We start from the raw sequence: 14745 nt of genomic DNA, 5'->3' as shown, positions 1-14745 counted from the left end.
GGTGTTCTGCCACTGTGGGGTTCCCCAGCCTCCTCTTGCTGTCCTGCCCCTGCTATTGACAGCTCTGGTCTGGCATCTCTTGGAATTTACAGGCTGGTCCTCCTGTCCTAAGGACGGGAGAAATCAGTCTGTTTTTTCAGTAACTGAAAGTCCTGGTGGAGTCCTTCCTGCAACTCGCTCTTCTCCCTGCCAATGAGGATGCAGGTGAAGGAGCAGATCAGGCGGCCGTGGTTGTGTGAACGCTTGCATTATGCAGTGTCAGCGAGCAGGGGAGGGGGGGAGGAATCACCCGCAGGAGCTGACTGGGGACTCTCTCCCTCTTAGACATTGATTTTTTGTAAAAAAAAAAAAAAAAAATTTTTTTTTTTGGGGGGGGGGGGGGGCACATGGTGGGGCACAGCATAATGTTGGGGGGGGTCAGGGGCCCCCTCTGGCCCCCCCCTAGGGTCGCCATTGGTGGCGTAGCGTGGGTTGTCAGCACCCGGGACGAGGCAGGTCATTTGCGCCCTCTAACCTGCGGACTTTTAGCACTCCCCGAGTCCCTTCTAATACAATAGTACTGATCTACCTGATTCTATACTGACCACTACACTAACCTACTTGATTTCAACACTTATCAACCTGATTCCTTTACTGACCATTACACAATACACTGACCACTATACTATACTGTCCACTACACTGAGAACTACACTAACCACTATACTACACTGACCACTACACTACACTGACCACTACACTGAGAACTACACTGACCACTATACTGTCCACTACACTACACTGACCACTACACTACACTGGCCACTACACTGAGAACTACACTGACCACTACACTACACTATACTGTCCACTACACTGACCACTACACTACACTATACTGTCCACTACACTGACCACTACACTATACTGTCCACTACACTGACCACTACACTATACTGTCCACTACACTGAGAACTACACTAACCACTATACTACACTGACCACTACACTACACTGACCACTACACTGAGAACTACACTGACCACTATACTGTCCACTACACTACACTGACCACTACACTACACTGGCCACTACACTGAGAACTACACTGACCACTACACTACACTATACTGTCCACTACACTGACCACTACACTACACTATACTGTCCACTACACTGACCACTACACTATACTGTCCACTACACTGACCACTACACTATACTGTCCACTACACTGACCACTACACTATACTGTCCACTACACTATACTGACCACTATACTACACTGTCCACTATACTACACTGTCCACTATACTACACTATACTGACCACCATACTACACTACACTGACCACTATACTACATTGACCACTATACTACACTACACTGCCCACCATACTACACTACATTGACCACTATACTACACTGTTGACTATACTACACTATACTGACCACCGCACTATACTACACTGACCACTACACTGTCCACTACACTATACTGACCACTATACTACACTACACTGACCTCCATACTAAACTACACTATACTGACCACTATACTAACCCACTATACTATACTACACTAACCACTATACTGTCCACTATACTGACCACTATACTACACTACACTGACCACTATACTACATTGACCACTATACTACACTACACTGACCACTACACTGTCCACTATACTACACTGACCACTATACTACACTGTCCACTACACTGACCATCATACTGACCACTAAACTACACTGAACTCCATACTAAACTACACTACACTGACCACTACACTGTCCACTATACTACACTGACCACTATACTACACTATACTGACTACCACACTACACTACACTGACCACTACACTATACTGTCCACTACACTGACCACCATACTGACCACTACACTACACTGACATCCATACTAAACTACACAATACTGACCACTATACTAACCACTATACTATACTACACTACACTGACCACTATACTATCTACTATACTATACTATACTATACTATACTATACTGACCTCCATACTAAACTACACTATACTGACCACTATACTATACTACACTATCCACTATACTACACTACACTGTCCACTATACTGACCACTATACTACATTACACTGTCCACTATACTGACCACTATACTAACCACTATACTGACCACTATACTAACCACTATACTACACTATACTAACCACTATACTATACTACACTATATTAACCACTATACTGCACTATACTGTCAACTATACTGACCACTATACTGAACTACACTGTCCACTATACTGACCACTATACTGACCACTATACTACACTATACTGACCACTATACTACACTATACTGTCAACTATACTGACCACTATACTGAACTACACTGTCCACTATACTGACCACTATACTGACCACTATACTACACTATACTGACCACTATACTACACAGCCTACACTATACAGTACACTATACTGACCACTATACTGACCACTATACTACACTATACTGACCACTATACTACACTATATTGTCAACTATACTGACCACTATACTGAACTACACTGTCCACTATACTGACCACTATACTACACTATACTGACCACTATACTGACCACTATACTGACCACTATACTACACTATACTGACCACTATACTACACAGCCTACACTATACTGACCACTATACTGACCACTATACTACACTATACTGACTACTATACTACACAGCCTACACTATACTGACCACTATACTAACCACTATACTACACTATACTGACCACTATACTGACCACTATACTACACTACACTATACTGACCACTATACTACACAGCCTACACTACACTGTCCACTATACTACACTATACTGACCACCATACTACACTACACTATACTGACCACTATACTACACAGCCTACACTATACTGTCCTGCCTACAGTCAGTCTCTCTATCTCTCTCTCTCGCCCATCCCCCCCCCCTCGGGGCCAGTAACATGACTCTCACGAGGGAGTCTCACTCACCTTCTTGTCCTGGCCTGCATCGGTCCGGAGGCGGAGGAGAAGACAGCGGCGGCTCACAGTTTTGCTTCTCTCCCCCGCGCTCTGGCTGCTGCCATGTTCAGTGTCCAGCACATTGTGATTGGGCATATAGGGGTCATGTGCGGAGGCGGGACTTCAGGAGCGATCGAGGACAGGCCAGCCCTACGCCTCACATGACCCCCATACTCCCAATCACAGGGCGCCAGACACTTAACATGGCGGCCGGAGCGCGGGGGGACACAGGAACTTTAAATTAGGAGGAGGCAGCCAGTAGTGACACATACTGGCGTCCCCCTAAATGTCGTGCCCGGGGCCACGACACCCCCTGCACCCCCCACGCTACACCACTGCCTGGGACACCCTGCGCTATACCATCATCCCTGTCAGTGAAGGCTGCTCAGAGATCATGACATATAGCAGGGACAGACTGAGGTGAGTAAGGAGGAGGGACATATTTGTGCCCCTTTTTTGTGTGGCTTTTAGGTGCTCTTGCCAACGGGCTGAGTGGTGGGAGGTTAAATGCATGTGGTACCCAAATGGTTGGAGTTTTTCCACACTTTACGTGCTTGATGGGGGGGAATGGGAGTGCTTATTAACAAAATGTAATACAGTTGTGTAAATGTGTACGTGGATGCACTTTAATCGATAGAAAGTGGTGTTTAGTGCACTTTAATTTGAGTATTCACTACACAGACACACTCCATGGCTACACTATAATATACTTCAATATACTGCGTCAAACGTGCAATAACACAATGAAATATATGGCTTTAAACTTGCAGTAACGCAATGAAATATACAGTGTTAAACTTGCAGTAACGCAATGAAATATTCACCGTTAAACTTGCAGTAACCCACAGAACTAAATGGTGTTAAACTTGCAGTAACCCACAGAACTAAATGGCGTTAAATTTGCAGTAACCCACAGAACTAAATGGTGTTAAACTTGCAGTAATGCACAGAACTATATGACGTTAAACTTGCAGTAACACAATGAAATATACGGCGTTGAACTTGCAGTAATGCAATAAAATATGCAGCATTAAACTTGCAGTAACGCAATGAAATATACGGCGTTAAACTTGCAGTAACACACAGAACTATATGACGTTAAACTTGCAGTAACACAATGAAAATATGCAGTAACGCAATTAAATATACTGTGTTAAACAGTAAACAGTATATTTAATTGCGTTACTGCACAGCCTTGGTATCCATGCAATTGCAGACACTTGGCTATTAAAAGTTTGTCTAAGGCACTTGTTGGTTTGCCCGTTTGAGGGTGTCCTTGTGTACCCTGATTTGCCGTTCCCATCCTCAACCACCTACTATTTATGCTCTGGGAATCTTCCAAAATCCTTTAAAAGTATAAAATACTGCTTTCATCTGCTGAATATTGCCATGCGATTTTAGCCTTCCGTCTGAGGCGTGGGGGACCATCTATCTGAATAATGCTGTGCAACACTGTCTAGGAATATATGTCTTATGTCCCATACACGCGGTCGGATTTTCCGACAGAAAATGTGTGATAGGACCTTGTTGTCGGAAATTCCGACCGTGTGTGGGCTCCATCACACATTTTCCATCGGATTTTCCGACACACAAAGTTTGAGAGCAGGATATAAAATTTTCCGACAACAAAATCCGTTGTCGGAAATTCCGATCGTGTGTACACAAATCCGACGGACAAAGTGCCACGCATGCTCAGAATAAATAAAGAGATGAAAGCTATTGGCCACTGCCCCGTTTATAGTCCCGACGTACGTGTTTTACGTCACCGCGTTTAGAATGATCGGATTTTCCAACAACTTTGTGTGACCGTGTGTATGCAAGACAAGTTTGAGCCAACATCCGTCGGAAAAAATCCTAGGATTTTGTTGTCGGAATGTCCGAACAAAGTCCGACCGTGTGTACAGGGCATTAATGTTACCAGCATGCTTCCATCTAACCCCTGAAAAAGAAAATGAATACAGAGTCTGTTTAGCCTTTTGGCTTTTCTCTGTTTCCGAAACATGTTGGGACTTGTTGTGACCACCATATTCAATCGACTTCCAGTCTAGTAATGTTGTGTGCTCTCAACATCCAATTAGCTGCTGATTTCTATTGTACATGTATTTCAATTTCATGATTTTAGATGTTTATTGTATATTCTATTCTATTTTGTCTATATTTATCCAATAAAATGTATATTTTTATATACATCTTCTATGATTCTATTGCCAATATCCTGTCCACCCTTTTACCCACACCATCCCCTTGGGGCACCCCTTCCTTTTTTGTGTTAAACAGTCACTACACTCACACTGACTGAACTATCCCTACATTCACACTAATGTAAAGATCAATGGTCGCACTACACTCACAATGACTGAACTATCCCTACATTCACACTAATGTAAAGATCAATGGTCGCACTAAACTCATACTCACATTCTACACTGACAATAGAATCAGAATAGCACACTATTGCACACTTAGACCCCTTTCACACTGGGTCACCTTTCAGGTGTTTTTGCGCTAAAAAAAGCATCTGTAAAGCGCCTGAAAAGCGCCTCTCAAGCCAACCCAGTGGGGCGGTGCACTCGCAGGACAGGAAAAAAAGTCTTGCAAGCAGCATCTTTGGGGCGGTGGAGGAGCAGTGTATACACCACTCCTCCACTGCCCCTGCCCATTGAAATCAATAGGCATCGCTTTGCAGGGCTTTTAACCCTTTATTTGGCCGCTAGCGGGGGTTAAAAGCTCCCTGCTACCGCCGATATAACAGCGGTAAAGCACCTCTAAAACTAGCGGCACTTTATCGCTAATGCCCCCCGGCCCCAGTGTGAAAGGGGTCTAACTGTCTAATAGCACTGAACAGAGCCCTGTTCTATCTCTCTCCAGGCCACTATCACACTACAAATGGCCGCTATGAAAAGAATACTTTTTTATAGTGTGGGGCGGGATTAAGAGCAATAAGCCATGATTGGATACAGTCACCATGACAGCGTCCAATCATGGCTCTGACAGTGCTCTGTTCCCTGATTGGGCAAAGCTTTCATTGCTTCAGCCAATCAGGGCTTTAAGTGCACTGTGCTGTGGCGCAGTGCATTGCGGTTGTTCAGCGGGTCGAACAAATGGTCGAACAACCCTATAATTTGGTTCTTTGGAGAACGTCCGAACAGCCAAAGTTTGGCCCAAACTCATGCTTGGGCTGAACCGTTCGCCCATCCCTATCTCAGACTGACAATGCTGCTGTCTGCTGTGCCCCTGGTACTCATTCATCCAAAATGGGGGCACTCTAATGCAGGAGGTGTGTTACTGGCATGATCACCAGGTGAAAACAGAGGGGAGAAAAGGCCTAAAACAAAAAAAAAGAAAAAAAAAAAAAGAATGCAGCCACCTCATCTAATGTTTGGTTAGCAGCAATATATTACATTTTTGGTTTGGGGTTTAATACCACTTTAAGAAAAATGCAACTAATAGAAAAAAACAGAAGGAAAGGGAAAGGAGAGGCGCCTAGCCGCCAATAGTGTAACAAGTTTATTGGGTGTGGTTAAAGTGTGATTAAACCCAGGACCCTGCATTCGCATATCTGGCCTCCCACAGTACACAGAATATGGAAATACAATAGTTTTAGTTTTAGAAAATATAAACTGCTAAATAAACTGCTCATCAGCAGTATATAGCGGTCTTATCACTTCTATTGCCGCGTACACACGATCAGACATTCCAACAACAAAATCCTGGATTTTTTTTCGACAGATGTTTGCTCAAACTTGTCTTGCATACACACGGTCGCACAAATGTTGTTGGAAATTCCGATTGCCAAGAACGCAGTGACATACAACATGTACAACGAGCTGAGAAAAATGAAGTTCAATAGCCAGTGCGGCTCTTCTGTTTGATTCTGAGCATGCGTGGAGTTTTGTGCATCGGAATTGTGTACACACGCTCGAAATTTCCGACAACGAGTTTTGTCAGAAAATTTGAGAACCTGCTCTCAAACATTTGTTGACGGAAATTCCAACAGCAAATGTCCGATGGAGCATACACACGGTCGGAATTTACGACAAAAAGCTCACATCGAACATTTGTTGTCCGAAATTCCGACCGTGTGTACGCAGCATATGAGTGTCTGGTTAAAGCTTGTAGGAGGAGTTTTCATCCTGCTCTGACTGTCCTATGAGTTTGCAGGACCTTTGTCCCTCTGTCTGGACAGTGCTCATTGGCCCTGTGCTGATCACATGCACTCTTCCAAAAAAAAACTTTTGAGCGATGCACACCAAACTGAGCATGTGCAGCTTGCCCCCAAGGCTCTGTTCTATCAGGAGATGGTTTGGGGACTGTGGAAGTGTGGGAGGATCAGATAAGACAGGATCAAACAGCCTTTTTACACAATGCAGAGGAATAACCCCTTAGGTTCCACAGTGGGTATAAAAAGCATGCTGTACTGCATATATAGACAGAATTTACTGTTGTGGGTTTAGTAACACTTTAAGTGCATGCCACAAGTGTTCCATGTATCCATACCTCGTGTAGGAAATCCCATTCATGTCAATTGGGATGCAGTAACTGCACGTACACCACTCCAAATTTGACAGCAGTGCGGGTTCACAACCTTGAATGTGCACAGTCTGCGTTCAGAGCCTGACACCCACACAGCTGTCAAATTGGGAGCAGTAGCTGTGTCCTTGCAGCCACTGCGTCCCAATTGACATAAGCTTACATACACCTGTGTGAACAAGGCCTAAGAATGGAATAACCCTGCATTATGACCACTAAATAGCTGACATTCATAGTATATAAATATTTAAAGCATTTGTTAACCTAAGAAAAAAAAAAAAGGGATCCTGTTCCTTTAAAGCATGTTGTACAGCACAGTGCTTGTGCTGTGTAATTTGGCCCCCTGCCCCCTGTATCACCTGAAATACCTGGTTGATCCTGCCTGGAGATGCCTTCCCCTCTGTAAACTGACCACGGACTATCATGGCTGATGAGCCCTGACACCTTGGTCAGTTTACGTGCCTCCGTCATCCACAGCCCTGTTCTCCTGTGTCTCCTGGTTCATCCTCCCCCCTCCCCTCCCTGCCTGTCGGCTCTGTGTCAGAGCCTGCCCCCCTGCTGCTGAAATAACTGTTATATAATAATGTGTTATATAACCCTGTTTGTTTCTGAAGCCTGTGTGCCTCTGTCTCTATGTTTTAGTAAAAAAAATGCTGTATATACCGGATTTCAGTGTGCCGATCGGCGCTCAGGTGACCAGCCGCCTCTTTCCTCTCTCCTCCTCGCCCCCTGATTGATGTCAGCGGGGGATTTTCAGCCCCTTCCACTCTAGCTGTCAGACGGGGAGAGGAGAAAGCCGGTGTTCCATCAGATTCGGCGGCCCATCAGATATGGTAACGGAAGTGATGTTCCGTCGCCTGCGCATGAGTACAACCGCCGTTCCGTCACCTGCGCATGCACACAGCCGCTACCAGGTTGCCCAGCGTTTTTTTAATAAAGCACAAAGACAGAGACACACAGGTTTAGGAAACAAACAGGATTATACAAAAGCATGACAGTGGTTTAACCACCAATTTAAGTGTAACAAATCAGCTACTGCCAGGAGTGAACAGCTATACCCAATTGATACAATGTTGCAGAGACAAAATTTTGTTGTTTGACAAGTTAAATGGATTGAAACTTTTTTACAGATCATCCAAGGTAAACAGCGGAGTTCTATCTCTGCAACATTGTATGAATTCTGTATAGCAGATTTCATTACACAGATTAGCAGAGGCTTTCCTCATATTGTTTTTTCTTCTGGTTGGATGTTGTTAGTTTATAGCTAATAGCATTAGACTATTTTCTATATTGGCTGAATGTTCTTTATTTCTTTTGGTCAAATGTTTTTATGGCTGTTTTCTCCAAAAATGGAAGTCAATGCAAACTCTAAACTCCCTGCATCTATAGACACCACGGATCTAACACTAACCTATCTATCCCTGTAAAGAAAAAATTAGTATACATACCTTTTTGGAAGCCGATCTGACCCGCTCCGACATCAGCATTTCCCCTCCCCCTATTACTGCAATCATCACCTCTTTGTAACTCTAAGCCCACTTGCTAACAACCCCCCCAGGACACTGAAGCATGTCCCCTCATACAAATCACATTCTCATACTACCTCCCTTTCTCTTCTGCTTCTCCTAATCGCTGGAGATATTTCCCCAAACCCTGGGTCTCCCTTATTTAACTGTACCCAACACACCCATCACCATCACCCTACATCATCTGACAGTAGACGCAATCTAGTCTCCATTTCTCTTCTTCTCAACACCAGCCTCCCTCTCTCCTGCACCCTCTGGAACGCCCGCTCTGTCTGCAACAAACTCACTGCTGTTCATGACCTCTTTGTCACTAATTCCTTTAATATACTTGCTCTCACCGAAACCTGGCTCCACGAATCTGACACCCCTTCTCCTGCTTCCCTATCCCAGGGTGGCCTTCACTGGACTCACTCCCCTAGGCCTAATGGACGTAAAGGAGGTGGAGTGGGATTCCTCCTATCCCCCCAGAGCACCTTCCAGGTTATTCACTCTCCTCCCTCTTTTTCTCTCTCTTCATTCCAAGCCCACTGTATACGTCTATTCTCTCCTACCTCCCTAAGAATTGCTGTGATCTATCGGCCCCCTGGACCATTATCGACTTTCCTTGATGAGTTCTCTGCCTGGCTACCCTACTTTCTCTCTTCGGAAATTCCCACAATCCTTCTCGGTGATTTCAACATCCCTGCTAATGCAAACACTCCTGCTACTTCTAAACTGCTTAGTCTAACCTCTTCATTTGACCTGAAGCAATGGGTACAAGCTTCTACTCACTCTGATGGCAACACCCTTGACCTTGTATTCTCCTACCTATGCACTCCATGCAACTTCTCAAACAATCCTTTTCCTCTCTCCGACCATCACCCTATTAGTTTCTCTCTCCCCCTGTCTTCCACCACCTTTCCCTCCAATCGCCTAACCATCACCCGTAGAAACTTTCGCAACTTCAACTCCTCTCTCCTCTATTCTGCTACTGACCACCTCTATGACAAAATCTCTCCCCTGTCCTGCCCCAACCAAGCCATGTCCATCTACAACAAATCCCTGTCCTCCACCCTGGACAAGCTCGCTCCCCTCACTACACACAGAATCAGGCCTCGACCCCTACAACACTGGCAAACAGATGACACTAAAATTCTCAAAAAACTTAGTCACGCTCTTGAGCGTCTGTGGCACAAGACTAAGTCTCTCAAAGACTTCAACCACTACAAGTCTGCCCTCCAAAAATACTATTCTTTCCTCCACACTGCCAAGCAAACCTATTTTACAACTCTTATTAACACCATTTCATCCAGTCCCCGTAAACTCTTCTCTACCTTCAACTCTCTACTTTGTCCTTCACCGCCTCCACCCACTGACTTACTCACTGCCCAGGAGATCGCTAATCACTTCAAAAACAAGATTGATACAATCCGTGATGAAATCTCTACTCTACAGGTATCTCCCCTAGCTAAGACCCCATGTCAACAGGTACAACTTACACTCCCCCTATTCAAATCTGCTACTACAGACGAAGTTGCTAAACTCCTTTCCCACCTAACCACCCGTCCCCTGGACCCTATTCCCTCTCAAATGCTACGGTCACCCTCTGAACCCCATCCTACACACTCTAACCCACATCTTCAATCTCTCCCTCACCTCTGGCATCTTCTCCAATGCTCTAAAACATGCACTGGTCACTCCCATACTTAAAAAGCCGTCCTTGGACCATACCAACAACCATTAACAACCTACGCCCAATCTCCTTGCTCCCCTTTTCCTCTAAACTCCTTGAACGCCTGGTTTACAACCAACTGAGTGACCACCTCATTAAAAACAACCTTCTTGATCCCCTTCAATCTGGATTTCGCCCTCAACACTCCACAGAAACTGCTCTTTTAAAACTCACAAATGACCTACTAACTGCAAAAACCAACGGACACTATTCTGTACTCCTACTTCTGGATCTTTCAGCTGCCTTTAACACGGTTGACCACCCCCTCCTCAAAAAACTTTACTCCCTTGGTCTCCGTGACTGTGCTCTTCAGTGGCTCTCATCCTACCTATCCTAACGCACATTCAGTGTCACTAATGCCGCGTACACACGGTCGGACTTTTCATCTACAAAAGTCCAACGGACGCCGACGGACTAAAGCTGGCTGGTAATCCGATCGTGTGTGGGCTTCTCCGGACTTTCAGCAGACTTTTTCAGCCTCAAATCCGACGGACTTTAGATTTGAAACATGCTTCAAATCTTTACGTCGTAACTACGACGGACCCCGAAATCCGCTCGTCTGTGTGCTAGTCCGACGGACAAAAACCCATGCTAGGGCAGCTATTGGCTACTGGCTATGAACTTCCTTATTTTAGTCCGGTGTACGTCATCACGTACGAATCCGTCGGACTTTTGTGTGGTCGTGTGTAGGCAAGTCCGTTCCTTAGAAAGTCTGCTGCAAGTCCGCCGAAAGTCCGCCGGAAGTCCGCCGGAAGTCTGTCGGACAGGCTGTCGGACTTTTGTAGACGAAAAGTCCGACCGTGTGTACGCGGCATTACAATTCTACTTCCTCCACTCCTCTTCCCTTTTCTGTTGGGGTCCCCCAAGGTTCTGTTCTTGGACCTCTTTTATTTTCAATCTACACCTCTTCCCTGGGTCAGCTGATAGCCTCACATGGCTTTCAATATCATTTCTATGCTGACGACACACAAATCTATCTCTCCACCCCTCAACTCACTCCATCAGTCTCCTCACGAATCACTAACTTACTAACCAACATATCTGTATGGATGTCACACCACTTCCTCAAACTCAACCTGTCCAAAACCGAGCTTATAATATTTCCTCCCCCACGTGCCTCTTCCCCTGACTTCTCTGAGAGCAATGGCAAAACCATCCACCCGTCCCCACGTGTCAGGGTGCTAGGTGTTATCCTGGACTCTGAACTCTCCTTTCGGCCCCAGATCCAATCACTTTCCAAAGCTTGCCGCCTCAACCTCTGCAACATCTCTAAACTACGTCCCTTTCTAACCAATGAAACCACAAAGCTCCTGATTCACTCCCTGGTTATCTCTCGCCTCAAATACTGCAACTCCCTCCTCATTGGCTTACCTTTAAATAGACTATCCCCCCTTCAGTCCATCATTAATGCTGCTGCCAGACTCATCCACCTTACAAACCGCTCAGTGTCTGCTACCCCTCTCTGCCAATCCCTCCACTGGCTACCACTCACCCAACAAATTAAATTCAAAATACTAACAATAAGTTACAAAGCCATCCACAACTCTGCCCCCAGTTACATCACTAGCCTAGTCTCAAAATACCAACCTAATCGCCACCTCCGTTCCTCCCAAGACCTTCTGCTCTCTAGCTCCCTCATCACCTCCTCCCATATCGGCCTCCAGGACTTCTCCCGAGCCTCGCCCATCCTCTGGAATTCACTACCCCAATCTGTCAGACTGTCTCCAAATTTATCCACCTTTAGGCGATCCCTGAAAACTTTCCTCTTCACAGAAGCCTATCCTGCCTCCATCTAACAACTGCACTATTTTCTCCATTAGCTCATCCCCCACAGCTATTACCCTTCTGTATAACTTGACCCTCCCTCCTAGATTGTAAGCTCTAACGATTCCTCCTGTATTAAATTGTATTGTACTTGTATTGTCTGCCCTAATGTTGTAAAGTGCTGCGTAAACTGTCGGCGCTATATAAATCCTGTATAATAATAATAATAATAATAATAATAATAATAAACAAGCATTTCCCTGTTCTGCCTAGTAACAGGATACTGATCACAGCTCTCTGTAATCGGGAGCGGTGATCAGTGTCGTGTCACACATAGCCCATCCCCCCCACAGTTAGAATCACTCCCTAGGATACACTTAACCCCTTCACTGCCCCCTAGTGGTTAACCCCTTCACTGACAGTCACATTTACACAGTAATCAATGCATTTTTAATTGCACTGATCGCTGTATAAATGTGAATAGTCTCAAAATCACGCCAAAAGTGTCCATAATGTCGCAGTCACGATAAAAATCGCTGATCGCCGCCATTACTAGTTAAAAAAAAATTATTAATAAAAATGCAATAAAACTATCCCCTATTTTGTAGACACTATAACTTTTGCGCAAACCAATCAATAAATGCTTATTGCGATTTTTTTTACCAAAAATATGTAGAAGAATACATATCAGCCTAAACTGAGGGAAAAAAATGTTTTTTATATATATTTTGGGGATATTTATTATAGCAAAAAGTAAAAAATAATGCCTTTTTTTCAAAATTGTCGCTAATTTTTTGTTTATAGTGAAAAAAATAAAAACCGCAGAGGTGATCAAATACCACCAAAAGAAAGCTCTATTTGTGGGGAAAAAAGGACGTCGATTTTGTTTAGGAGCCACGTCACACGACCGCGCAATTGTCAGTTAAAGCGATGCAGTGCTGAATCGCAAAAAGTGCTCTGGTCTTCGGGCAGCCAAATGGTCCGGGGCTTAAGTGGTTAAGCAGAACTTTACCCATAACAACTTGATAAAAACTAATGTTCTTTAGCAAGGAACATCATCTATTCCTCGTTAATAAGTATGCTACCAAAATGAATGTGTACTATACAGTGCCTTGAAAAAGTATTCACACCCCTTGAAATGATTCACATTTTGTCATGTTACAACCAAAAACATAAATGTATTTTATTGGGATTGTATGTGGTAGTATTCTAGGGTAGTATATGGACAGGCTAGGGTAGTATATTGACAGGTTAGGGTAGTATACAGACAGGCTAGGGTAGTAAATAGACAGGGATTAGTCCCAGGTAAAGCTGGAGTTGGGCTATAAAGCATTATAGAATTTTTAATCATTCACTTTTTATCACCGATATTTATGTAAAAAACAATTTGACACATTTTGGTACAGCTGATTATCCAACAACCTAGGTTTTCATCGGAAAGCACTTATTCCAGTAATCTCTGTGCTTTTTCCATAAACAACCATCAGGGAGCAGTGTTGCAATAGAACTCTCAGGTCCCTGCATTCCCACTGAACCTTACGCATCTATAATATATATCTGAATAATGCCGGTACTGGCTTTAAATAAAAATGTTTCTTAGGACATGCCAGTGTACTTATTAAACCACAAACATCACAGGGGGATATATATATATATAGAGATCAATTTGGTTGCATTAAACAGGTGATTTATTGTTTAATAAATTCAATCTGGCATGATTAGTCACAGAAGAAAACGCATCGTGTTTGGTATAAAAAAAAAGAGAAATATTTACAATGGTACAAGGGCAACAATAACGACAGCATCATGTGAATAATTTAATACTTATGAAAAAAAAAAAAAATCTGTGGAAGGCCCCAGCGAGATTTGAACTCGCGACCCCTGGTTTACAAGACCAGTGCTCTAACCCCTGAGCTATGGAGCCATCTGGCTGTCACAGAGTGTGTGTTTCTTCTAATGATACCAGAACACTGAATCACAGTTTCCCTAATTTCTGTAATGTAATATAAGCCTTTTTAATTGAATGTTCTACATAGGCATAAATACAGGATGCACAGGCTGTGATTACAACATGCAAACTCAGCAACCAGGGTGGCTGCTTAGTGCTTTGGCTCTTGGTATCCCGGGACTCATCAGAAGCAGGTGTAACATTGCAATCTGTATTCTCATAAGAGCCTATCATC

The 14745-nt window shown here is 44.1% G+C and overlaps 1 non-coding gene across 1 annotated transcript; it reads right to left on the bottom strand.

The window, feature by feature from the left end:
• Positions 1–14413: 14413 nt before the first annotated feature.
• Positions 14414–14486, bottom strand: TRNAT-UGU (transfer RNA threonine (anticodon UGU)). Its single transcript has one exon. It is a non-coding gene; the product is annotated as a tRNA-Thr (tRNA).
• Positions 14487–14745: the final 259 nt, after the last annotated feature.

This window comes from Aquarana catesbeiana, linkage group LG01 (assembly GCF_042186555.1).
Source record: "Aquarana catesbeiana isolate 2022-GZ linkage group LG01, ASM4218655v1, whole genome shotgun sequence".
Classification (NCBI taxonomy): Eukaryota; Metazoa; Chordata; class Amphibia; order Anura; family Ranidae; genus Aquarana; species Aquarana catesbeiana.
Note: the sequence above shows the minus strand (reverse complement) of the source record. Positions and strands in the feature narration are given on the sequence as shown.